A 13,254-nucleotide genomic window follows, 5' to 3' on the forward strand; every position below is an offset into this window, starting at 1 on the left:
AAAAATAGATAACAAAGAGGTGTTCTGCACTCTAGTAGCACCAGGTTTTATAGCGTAGTACTCTTCCGCTGCTTGTCTAGTAAATTAATAGTTGGATGGCATGTCCCTTTAAGAGCCTTTCTGGCACTGTGTGTGCGCTTTTTCCGCCAGATGCCAATTTACGCAAGGAGCTCCCAGCGGCCACTCTGCTACACGACCTCCCCCCGTCTCCCCCCACCCTCCCCCGGCATCCCCCCCGCCTATCAGCGCGCAGTGGTTCGCTCCATTCTGCGCTCCGCTGCTGTTTAACACCGCCCCCCCACCGACCTGCGTGCAGACGGAGCTTCAGCCGGGTGACCGCGCGCACACTGAGCCTCTCCTCCTCTCGCGGCAGACTCTTTCAGCGTTTTTGCCTCCTCCTCCGGTGGTAGGTCAGTCCTCTCTTCTCCTTCTCTTTCTTTCTTTGTTGCTGCTTTGTTTTTTTTTTTGTTTTTTGCTCTGAATTCCAGCAGCTGCTTGGATCTCTCTCTGTGTCTCTGTGAGTCTTACTGGAGCTTCTCCCTGCTGCTTGTTGCTGGAAGGGAAGCATCTTCTGGCTTATCTTCTGTTTATTTTCAGTTCTTTATTTATTTTTTGGCGATCCCTTCTTTCTCTTTTCATTTTCAAAAAAATCTCTGTTTTGCTCTCTGTGATCTGACATCTTTTGATTTTCGTGTGGTTCATTCTTCTGTTTACCTTTTTGTTCTCATTCTTCCAGTTTTTCTTTTCCTTTTTTTTTTTTTTTGAGCCAAATGGGATTTACTTTTCACTGAAACTTGAATGTTGCGCATGAGGATGAGGATGGAGACAGCTGATCTTCATCCAGGGAACTGTTTCTGGTTCTGTTGTTGGGACTCTTTCTGCCTGAACAGTGCTCTCAGGAGTGATCTCAGTTGTGGTCTTGGTCAGTGTGGGTGAATGTGTGTTTACGTCTACACACACACACACACACACACACACACACACACACACACACACACACACACACACACACACACACACACACACACACACACACACACACACACACACACACACACACACACTCCAGTCTCTCTGTCGGTCCTCATGAAGCAGAGCAGGAGGACCTGACAGGTCAGGTTTGTCTCTGTCCTGTCTGCTTCCCTCATGTATAATATCAGCAGATATAAACCTCTCTGCAGACTGGCAATATTTCTTTGACATCTCTATTTCCTATGAGCTTACAGTCAGAAATATGTGTTTGGCATTTAGAACTGAGAATCAGATTGAAAATCAGAGTTATTGACCAAATTAAACATCCATCAGGAGTATTGGAGGCTATAAAAACTGCTGCAGTCAAATAATATAGGATGGATATCTGGGGAGGTTGGACAAAATGAACTATAAGAAGTGAGTGTGAAATGAAACTGAAGATCTCTAAACTTTCGGAAAGGGAATCCTCCTCCTCCCCACACATATTTATCAGCCTACAGTAAGATTTTGGCATTTAGTAGATTAGAACTAAGAATCAGATGGAAAAGGCGAATTTTTGAACCAATCAATCATAGATCCAGATTGAATAAAAAGTAAAATCACTTATGAAGGAATATACCTTTTAAAGGAATGTGTCAGTATTATATGTTTTCAAAGTTTCAGCTACGAATGCAATCATTTCAGAACCATTGTAACAAGGAATGCTTTAGATGGTGTAAGAGTGATCTTGGAAGTTTCAGCTGAGGGAAATCTGGTGCGTTTAAGTGCCATGAATGGATAAAAAGGGTTCCTTTTAAAGAGTTGTTTTTAAGTGTGACACAAATTAGAGCCTTTAATAAACAAACAAACTATTGGAGTCAAATAATTGTGCTTCCTATATGTATGTAGAAAGTTGGAAAATACAGCACCAAAGAACAACACTATGTGACTGTGAAATGTGACTGAATGTCTCTAAACGGAAATCTTCTTCCTCCACACAAGAAACATGAATATTTCCATGACCTGTCTAGCTCCTGTGAACCTGTCAGAACTGTTTGTAGTTGCATTTGGTCGATTAGAACTGAGAATCAGATTGAAAATGAAATGTTTTGATCATATCAAACGTAAATCGTAGATCAAGATTGAATAAAAAGGTAGATTGCAGATTGAGGAATGCTTTGAATTGTGTATTATTGCTTTTTTAAGTTTCACATGACTCTTTTAAGTTAGTTGCAAGCAATAATACTAAGTTAAAATAACAAATGTTAGGTTAATATATTGCTTTCAACTAACCTAAAACTGTGATGTGAAAGTGGTTGACATAATGCATTTAATTAAAGTTAATGTTTCAGTTCTTCTGTGAAGGCGTTTCAGCTTTATTATTCTCAAACAACACGTGTAGTGTGCAGGATTTATGACCTGGTGTATTTGCTTATGGTTGTGTGTGCATCCAAACAACTTTGTGGTGACAGATTTGGAGAAAACACTAGTTTTGAGAACATTTACTTAAACAATCTGCATTGTAAAATTTTGCAAAACACTAGGGGTGACTAGGGTAAAACATTTCACTAATACATATCACCATGAAACTTTCCGAGTAGTTTATTCACATTAAGACAATTTATTTTTGTATTACAAGTTTTCTGGTATATTATGTTTTCATATTGAAATTCCATTATGAAATGTCATCAGTGTCTATTTCTTCACTTAAATGTATATTTTGGATGTTTTTTTCCCATTTTTTGAATATTGTTTAAAAGTGAAAAAAACAATTTAAGAAAACCTGCGATGAAAACATTTTTATCGAAGCAAAATCTCTAAAATGTTGAGAGCACATGAGTAACAGTGTTTGGTAAAACTACTTGATTGGGTGTTCATAAGACTGACATGACACCTGTCTTAAACATTAATGAATACTTATGACAGTTGTCGTTAAGTGTCATTCAGTAAGTTATGTCCATTTTGATGCAAAGGTGGCATTGTTTGAGATGTCCTTGTTATGACAACTTGACATAAACCAAGACAACAAAACCTGTCTTAAACATGTCATAGCAGACCGAACTGTCAAACTTAAGAAAAACGTTTAGCTTGATATCTTAGCACGACATTAACCCGTCATATATGGATGTCTGCTATGACATGTTTAAGACAGGTTTTGTTGTCTTGGTTTATGTCAAGTTGTCATAACAAGGACATCTCAAACAATGCCACCTTTGCATCAAAATGGACATAACTTACCGAATGACACTTAACGACAACTGTCATAAGTATTCATTAATGTTTGAGACAGGTGTCATGTCATGGTTATGACAATGTTATGTCAGTCTTATGAACACCCAATCAAGTAAAGTGTTACCCAGTGTTTTTGCTTCTGGTGTCCCATCTTAAGTCTTTTCAATCTGTCATCGACAACAGCGATAGTGACACTTGAATGTAATACAGGGTTTTCAGACATACTGCAGAGCGACAATAATAAAACCTGTCAGATCAACAAGTACAGCGCAGGGGAAATGAGCTGCTGCTCTCCCGATACAGTGTGTTCGTTCTGCAACTGCATGTACAGATAAAAAAGAGAAACTATGAGAGGGATAAATAAATAATAACGTGCATTCACCTGGTTGTGTTAATTATTCAGCGCCTGTGTGCTGATAATGAATAGATGCTGCTGCGCTTTTACTGCATGTATAGAAGCTCATTAGCGTGTGTGTGTGTGTGTGTGTGTGTGTGTGTGTATGTGTATTTGGCTTGCTGCACACACAAAGGTCATAGAGGCAGTGTTGTTCAACATGTTGATTCTAACTTGTAAAAAATTGATTTTTATATTGATTTTTGTTGCATATTTATAGCTTTCTTCAAAGACTAAATGTATCTGTTGCATGATGGGAAAGACCATGAAGTTCATTCAAGGCTGAATCTGTACAAACAACCTTTAATGTGTTGTGTTGACATAACATTATTCATTCCTGACTTAAGTTAGAATTTTGCCAACAGTAGACATATTTTCATTTAGTTCTTGTGAAGCAGCTTGAGTTTATTTTACTCATATTCAGGTTCATATTTGTATTTTTGGTTTTCTACTATCATTTTTACATGCTTTAATGTTCAAGAACACATGATTATTCTCCTACTGTCCGTCTAAATATACAACACCTGTTTTACCCTCTGTCCGAAACGCTCAGTTTTAGCACCTTTGCCTTTAAGCTTACCAAAGAAACCCAGTCTGCTCTGATTGGCTTCTTGATGGTTTGAAAACAATATTCCTTAATCTGAAGGAAAAAAAGTCACAAGGTTAAACTAAAAAGCAATGCTTTGAGAATCCGATTGCACTTATACTGGGCGACGTATTCTGATGTTAGTGATGAGCGTCTCCTGTGGGGAAAATACCATTTCCCATTCAGCTGATCACTATTAACGCATGTAAATACCCTGCCCGTGCTCTCCTATGGTGTAGTTTGATGCGTGCATTATGAACTTGGACAACACTAAAAAACATATTCTTCATTTCCAAGGTTCAGATTGAAAAAACATTTTTAAAGTGAAACTTAATGGGTGCTCTTCCTCATCCTCACCCTCCTGTCCGCACGTATTAATCCACATCAATCCCAATAGGTATGATTGTTTGAAAATCTTTCACATAAATGATATTTTATGCAATATATGCACAACTTGTTTGATCTGTCACTTTGCATATCACCTTTAACAGTAGCGAGCCGTGCATTTCAACCTTAGGCCTTCAGTAGTTTCCTACCTGATGAATCCACCTCTTAATGCCATTATTATGAGGTCACGGCTATAGAAACCATTAACAATATACAAACACGTAGTATAACAGGGCATTGCATCTCGGACGGGTGTCTAATGTAGTGAGAATGAAAGCCATTACAGCAGAAGCATCAATATTTACTTTTTAAAATGCCAAGAAATGATCACAAATGTAAAGAAAAGTCCTCAGCCTGTACTCAGCAATACGTATGATTATGTGCACAGAAAATCCATCCTCTTTTCTTTCCTCAAGAAGAGTTCCATTACTCTGTTGTACAGATTTTCTGAGTTTTCAGTTCCAATAATAAGTCCTGTTGTCTCGCCATGGAGGCTAATGCTAAGAGTCCAGTCTGCCCAGTCTTATTTCTGGCAAAAACCATGGAGGAGCTCTGTTTTCCTGCACACTTACAGTATCTGTTCAGCTGTAGATCCACTCGGACTTTCCCAGAAGTTTTCAAAAGCTCCATTGCTTGTAACCCTTTCCCCGGCTGTGACAGGCTTGCTAGCTTCACCAAATCAATTTCTCCTCTGCTGTCATCCATTGTGGGTTGAAAAAACAGCTTAAAAATCTAAACACAAATATTTTACCTTTTGCAGGCTGCTAAGGCCGTTACACACGCTAGTGTTTGCTGGCGCTGACAACTGGCCCTATGTCGTGTGGCACCAGGTCTGTTTCAAGTCCGACTTTCGTACTGCTGCTTTAATAAATCCTGAAAAATGTGTTGAATCATCTTAAAAATCTCAGGGTTGTCATCCAAAGAGACCAAGAACCAGCTGACCGCATGACTACCGCTGTTTGTCTCCAAAAAATGTCTCCTGATTTATAGTTTTTGTGCAGCCCTAAATGTGGCTGTATGACAATCTGCTGCATATGCACATTTTAGAGTATATGAGGACCTTTCCATGTGACACCTTCAGCCTTCAGATGCTTTTAGCTGGCCTGTCATGCTTTGTATATTTGTGTTTGTGGGGACAGGAGGTGTGTGATTGTCTCTCTGAAGGACACGTCACAACAATATACGACCATTGATTTACTCAGTGGGTCCTTCATTCCAAACAACCGTTTCCTTTCAAACCAATCACACTCTGCCTTATTCTCCTGCAGCTTTACCTCACACTGTTTAACATCTTGGAGACATACAGGTCTTGTTTCCGGCAGATTGGTCCCCGTTGTATTGTAAGCGATGACCTGGTTTTATAGCGTTTCCTTCAGATTTTTCTGAATAACACAGCCGCAGGGTGTCTTCAGTTTTGGTTCAGCAGGTTTCTCCTTTTGTCGTGCAGGTAGTGTTGCTTCAAATACTACCCTCTTTGCTCCTGTAATACAAACATGTATTGTAAATTCTCGCAGTGCTTTTGTATGTGTTAGATTTCACGTTCTTTCATTTCCCGTTCCTATTCTCTGTCGGAGTGGTGGTAATTTCCTTGTTGAGCGACAATGCAGAATGAATAGAGGAGAAAACAGCAGGGGGGCTCTTTTGAAGAGACCGAAAAAACGTTTTGTGTAGCATTCATATTACCAACAACACTTATACAGTGCTTTATAGTTGATTTAAATGTTAATGTGGAACCATAGTATACCAAGTAAGACAATACTAATGTGTGCATTGAATGTTGACAACAACACCCCCAAAGGAGCTGAAGACCATTAACATTGGGATGGATGATTTGCTGAACATACCTATGTACACATTTTATTCTTCTGAATTTTTAGTTTGTAAAAGGAGCCATATTATGTTCATTTTCAGGGTCGTATTAGTGTTTAGTGTCTCTACTGGGACATGTCTCCATGCTTTAATGTTCAAAAAGCTCTTTATTTTTCTCATACTGCCTGTGCTGTAGCACCTGTTTCCACCCTCTGTCTGAAACCAGAGCCCAGTCTGCTCTGATTGGTTAGCTGTCAGGCTCTGAAAGGAGCACGAGTGTTACATAATGATGTCACATTATGTTACGGAAGAAAGGGAGGCATTTCAGGAAGGTTGTGTGGGAGAGAAACTCCCTCTGGAAGGAAAACAGGGATTTTAGCCTTTGAAGACCATTTACATGCACACAAACCTATACAACACACTACAGGGAAGGGATAAACCTTAGAAAAGAACAATAGGGACTTAATCGTACCAGTGGTCCTGAATGTTTATGTCACTTTATATAAACTCTTATTTCATTAGGAATTTACAATATTTATATTTCAGTCATTTATATAATTTATTATCAGTTATAGAGGTTAAATTAAAAGGTTCACAGGAGATTAAAGTTGTCTGTATTTCAGTTCAGTCAACCCTTTGACTTTATGATTTCAACTAACAATTGCATCTGTTAAACCAGAATAAAAAACACTCCACAAGTTTCCATTCGTTAGAGAACTGTACCAGTGGGCTTGAATGTTTGTGGCCTTACGCATTTCTCTAACTTTGACTAAACTGTTATAATACACAAAGAATTTATAATATTCATATTTAAACAATTGATATTGTTTGAACTAAAAGCAGACAGGAGATTGATTCTCTTTCTTGTGGGGACAAGCTTTGTTAGAGAACCAAACCAGTGGGCTTGAATGTCTGTGGCCTTTAGAATTCTCTAATTTTGACAAAGCACATTACGAATAAAAGCGCAGAAACTACAGACTCATGTTGTATTCAAACATTTCTGGTAAATAAGTCAAACTCACTTATAAAATCATGTGTAAAAAATAGTTAGAACGACTTCATTTCTATCTACTTCAAATAATGTTTATGTTACAAATGATGAGCAGAAATGAACCATACCTTTGATTGCTGAGGAAACTCACATTTATCGATTTAGTTACTTGGCCAAAATGATAAATGCTGATCATTTTTGTTTTTGGGCCAAAGATTTTGTTTTATAGTAGACACTGAGGTGCAGATTCTGAAAGTTTATCTGAATGAGAAATAAATCTCCAGTACTCCGCACCTGATCCATGTTTTTATTGTAACAAACAACAATCTGTGTCCGTTTATGAGACCCTGAGTGCTTCCTCTGTTCTTTTAATTGCTTTTTTCACAATTGTATTTTAGATATTAAATGCATAATAAGGAAATCAAGACTGCATGTTACGATATGTGCTTGAGATTGGATAACTCGATTAGTCTCCAAGAAAACAGTCAAACCTGAACATCCACACATATTACATTTTCATTACTTCTACTCTTATATAAACAAGCTCTTTCACTTAAGCTTTTTAATTATATGGAAACAAATTACAGCCATTTAAACATATATTGAGTGTTACAGCCATTTAATGTGCAATAAATAAATGATCTTTACTGCTGTTTAGAACAGATTCATTAAGCTCCAGGCCTCGGAGGGCTGGAAAATAGCCCCCTGTGGCATGAAAAATTTAAATACAGGGTAAAATCATTATCTGGTCTACACATATGTTATGATCTAAATAGGAGCCATGTTTAAATTGATAATATTCCCTGATTTAATCCCACAAAAGACGATCAGCCTGAGAGAAGCAAGATTATAATTTAAAATAATAAAGAAAAGAGAAAATTCATATCTGCAATAAATATTATACCTGCAGTTTGGAGACAACAAGAAGGCATAGTTTGAGAGATGTTACTCTATAATTTAAAAGCCTTCACAAAGGCAATTAAATACATGTTATGTAGTCATAAACTCGGTGTTTTGCTGATCTTCTAGAAGCATTTTAGCCCTTCACAGCAATCTGAACACAGTGCAGAATATTAAAGACTGAACCCATCGCGTTAATATAAATTGCTCTGACTGTCGTCGAATCAGAAAATGAAAAATTTGGAAGAAAAAAAATGCATTTCTAGTGCAGCATGTTATCAAAATGATTCCAAGTGCTGTTAAAAGAAGCAGGTAGATACATTTTAATTAAATACACTTAATATTTGAATATGGAATCACTAAATTCAACAAAGCCAAAACAAGAAGCAATGTAAGACTGCATACAAGGAAGTGGAATAATACAAAATGGTCTGTTCCTCTGCGTACCAACGGCTGGAACTGCTGTGACAGCATAACTAAAAATGACGGCAGCACTGATGGAGGTTTCCTGTAACTGTCCAAGTCTGCTCACTATTTATTTTCCATGAACCAGTCTTTCAACACTGCCAGAGCCCACACCGTGTTCCCGTTAGTGTTTGCTTCCGGTCTGTGTTCTTCTGGTGATTTATCGTTCCTTCTCTTGTTCTGTTTTTTCTTTCTTTACTTGGGACGGTTTAGCCATCATGAATCCAAAGTGTCATGCTCTCTACAAACATAAAACTAATTTTCAAAAAGTATTCCATGGTGTTTTCTGATGGAGAAAACCAATGTCTGTGGTCCACAGCTGATGTCAAATCGACTGGACTTCTTTCTGCGGATTGATATGATAGCACATAGTCCCTTGATTTTCCGTAGCAACGGTCTGACCGCTTGAATGTCCCAATTGACCAATCAGGATCAAGTATTGGACTTAGCTGTGCTATAAATAAAGTTCTCACATCTAAGTTGATAATTATGGTTTATTAATTGACCAAGTGGAATATTATTGGACCGGGTGACAAACTGACTGCTTGAATAATCAATTACTTCATCATGTTTGAGCTCATTAGCCTAAATCTTAATCTTAACCCTCTGAGGTCGAACAAAGTTTTTCGCACTCTCGCGGGAATATCTCCGCATCGGAACGAGCGAACGAACTTAAGTTCCCTTTCAAAGGCATGATATAGTCCAGCGCCACACCTTCATCATCGTTTGAGATTCCAGCAAACGTATAAACAAAAAATGGATGTCTTTTATGAACATTTATCCATGTTGGAAGTAGATTTAGATGTTCTAGGAGTTAGACGTTATAGATCTAATGATCCCTGTCACATGGATGTGACCCATATGCTGATAGCTGAGCTTGTTATGAATAAAAACATGTATATTACCTGATAAAGCAGCACAGGGTTCATGTATAAATAACATTTTACCAAAAAAGATCAGGCGACCCAAACATACAGGGTTATGTTTGGGTCGCCAAAACATGTTTTTACTACATGTTTTCCACATTCTTCATTAGCTTATGTTTCATTTAGTACACTTTGCAAATATTTTGTTTCCGTTGGCCGGGATGAAGAAACTATAGTAATACAGGAACATGTGTTCAGAAGAACACTGATGTTGCATTCTAAGGTGGATTTTTCCATGTAAGGAATTCAGAAACCACCATTATTGCTCGCTGTGTGAAAACGCTGTTTGCTTTTTTGTTTGCTAACACGTGTCTCCTGGGTCTGATCTCCTGTTATCAGAGCTCATGAATATGTGTTTTGTGCTGCTTCTAGGCTGACTGGATATTTTCTGACTTTCTCTCCTCCGCTCTCTGTCTTTCTCAGCATCTCTCTCCTCTCTCCTCTGTTCATGATCTCTCTCCAGCTTCTCCTCCAAAAAATCAACTAAACTCTCATTAATGCGAATTACCCTTGCTCTGTCTTTGCCCCAACATGCACTGTGTGTGTGTGTGTGTGTGTGTGTGTGTGTGTGTGTGCTCAGGAGTCCTGACATTTAAAATCTTAGGTACTTCCCTGATTCAGCAGAAAGACAGAAACAGATTGAAACCTCCCCCTCCTCCCCCATTACCTCATGATTATCTGTTTTCTTTCTTCCTCCTCTCTCTTTGAATCTCCCTCCCTCTGTACTGTCTGTCTTGTTTGTCATTTCTTTCACTTGACGTTTCAGTCCACTTTATATATGGGCTTTGTTTGTCAGACATTAAGCTGGAAACACTTTACTCTCCCGTGTCTTTTTTCAACTGATTCCAATTGGGAGTGACCAGTTGCCAATTTATGTGGCCTCCTCCAGAAAAAACATTGGAAACCACCATCTTTTTTGGCCGACTTGAAGTTGATTAATCTGTTCAGGAAAGCACTAGGGACATCACTGTAGGAGTTTGAGGTGAAGCTAGATTTTGGCCATTTTTAGCAGATGGTAACGGTCATATCACAGATCCAAAGATTGGGTGAAGCTCATTCGTACCAAGTGTGAGAAAAGGATTTTCCGGTTGCTTTTGATAAAAACAATGTCAAACTAAAATATTGAAGGTGGGGAAGCTAGTCCGTCATAAAGGTGGTGATATGTTGTTACAACATGGCTTGTTTTCGCTAAGCCCAAAACAGAAAAGCACATGAAGGCTGAAGGAGGAAGAGAAGGGAGAGCAGAGTACAGACACGAGGGGAAAAGTTGAGAAGGAGAAAGGAAATGTTGAACTAAGGAAGGTAGGAAAGATTGATGAAAAGAGGAAGTAATGATGCAGAAGATATGGTGGAAGAAGAAGAATAAGGATAAGACGAGATCAAGGAGAGAACCACGGCACTGATGAAAAGCAGAGGAGTGATGGTGTAAGAGGAGAGCTTTTAGAGATGTGTGTGTGTGTGTGTGTGTGTGTGTGTGTGTGTGTGTGTGTGTGTGTGTGTGTGTGTGTGTGTGTGTGTGTGTGTGTGTGTGTGTGTGTGTGTGTGTGTGTGTGTGTGTGTGTGTGTGTGTGTGTGCGTGCATGCAGGTCTAATGACTGATAAAGCAAGGCTGGTGTTGAATTATAGATTCAGTCTAGTTGGAAAACATTTCTCGAAATGTTACTAAGCCATTCAAAGATTAGTCAAACAACCTCCTACATGACCTGATAGAGGGTTTAAAGGAGGAATGGAGCGAGGAAGGAGACAAGAAAGGAGAGGAGAAGGAAACACAGAGGAGGGGGAAGAAGAGAAGAGGATGATCAGTGATGGAAGAAGTATTCAGATACTTTAGTTAAGTAAAAATACAATTACAAACTGTAGAAATACTCTGTTCCAAGTAAAAGTCCTGCATCGGAAACTGAAGTAAAGCAGAATCAACCAAATATAGCAATATTATTAAGAGAAGAAGGAACATTTACATTCTACGTTTGAACCATCCTAGTGTGAGGAGCAGAGGGCTGTAGTGTCCCTCTACAGGTGCGCGGGGAGTAGTGTATGGAACGGTGTCTTGCTCAGGGACACCTCGGTAGCACTTGGTGTTTCGGGACTTGAACTGGTGACCTTCCGGTTCCTGAGCCAGGCCCCTATGGACCTCACCACCACCGCCCTAAATGTACTACATCATCTTTGTCAGTCCATGACGTCATTTTGGCCGAACAATACTTTTTCCCAGTGACTTGCAATGGTAAAGAATTGTGACTAAATGCTGCATATTGGAGGCGGGGCTTCAGTGAAAACTCAAGTGTGCACTCTCCTCGGGCCCAGATATGGGTATCTTTATTCTCGAGAGGCAAGCCATTTTGGCTTCATGCGCCACTGAGCAACCTTTATAGGAAAGATGTGATGTATGCGATGCTGCATCCACTTCACTTTATATTATTGTAAACTCGGCTGTGCCTGCCTGTTACTGTATTTGTAAGTCAGCAATGTGATGTTTGAAGACACTTTAATTACATGTTCTCGTCTACCATCGTCCAGGTTACCTTTTTCACATTTGTGTAAAAGATATATAGGTTCGCCTGTCCCATTATAAAACTGCAATGAAAAAGCCCCGTGGGAGGGGGACTTTTCTTAAACCTAGGTAACTGATGATCAGTCTCCCTTACCATTAGCAAAAAAGTTGAAAGCTGCTGCATAAAAAGAAAAAAGGTTATATCAAACCTGAAATATTTCTTTAAATTGGAAAGTATCCTCTCTATTGAACATGCATTAGAGCTACCTCTATGGGGTTCATATGTGTGTGTAAATCTGACTCTGATACTAGCCAGTTTTTCTCATCCATTGACCTCACCGCGTGTCCCTTACCCACAACTTCTTGAGCAGTTTAACTTAAAATTACAAATGTCCACCTCTTGAGAGAACTTGAGGGCATTACCAACACAATAATGATTCATCATGTGGGCAATTTGGATGTCTGCAACAGTGTATGCCATCTGTTCAAACGTTTTTGAAATATTTCAGTTTTAACTTTGGGTTCGTAAAGAACACTTTCTGAGGCTCCTTACCACCTCATGGGGAGAGAAGGAACAAAGGACCGAAGCTGGAAACGACGTTAACAGTAAGAGTTTTAAGGAGCTGGTGTCTAATGAAGCCATCTGATTGGTCAGTCCCGTTTCCCACCAGCAGAGCACAAGTGTGTTCAGCTTCATTACCTGCTCTGCTCTGACCTTCTGCTGCTGAACTGATAAAAAGCTAATTATTAAGCTTATAATTAATATGACCCTGCACCCACACCCACACACCCACACACATACACACAATCATGAATTTCAGCCATGTGTGTTTGTAATGTAATAATATGATTATAGTTAATTGTGTGTGTGTGTGTGTGTGTGTGTGTGTGTGTGTGTGTGTGTGTGTGTGTGTGTGTGTGTGTGTGTGTGTGTGTGTGTGTGTGTGTATGTGTCGGTGTGTGTGTGTGTGTGTGTGTGTGTGTGTGTGTATGTGTGTGTGTGTGTGTGTGTGTGTGTGTGTCTGTCTGTGTGTGTCTGTGTGTGTGTGTGTGTGTGTGTGTGTGTGTGTATCATCATTGGCTCATTTCCATTTTCTGTCCCACATGATTTAATGCAGCCAT

At 39.2% G+C, this 13,254-nt stretch overlaps 1 protein-coding gene across 1 annotated transcript in view; it reads left to right on the forward strand.

The window, feature by feature from the left end:
- The first annotated feature begins 322 nt into the window (after window positions 1-322).
- The window catches only part of raly (RALY heterogeneous nuclear ribonucleoprotein), a 144,181-nt gene continuing 131,249 nt past the window's right edge, over window positions 323-13,254 (forward strand). The window contains exon 1 of the mRNA XM_063910326.1: window positions 323-406. The gene's annotated coding sequence lies outside the window, so the exon portion shown is untranslated. The remainder of the gene's footprint in view (window positions 407-13,254) is intronic.

Source organism: Eleginops maclovinus, chromosome 20, assembly GCF_036324505.1.
Source record: "Eleginops maclovinus isolate JMC-PN-2008 ecotype Puerto Natales chromosome 20, JC_Emac_rtc_rv5, whole genome shotgun sequence".
Taxonomy (NCBI): Eukaryota; Metazoa; Chordata; class Actinopteri; order Perciformes; family Eleginopidae; genus Eleginops; species Eleginops maclovinus.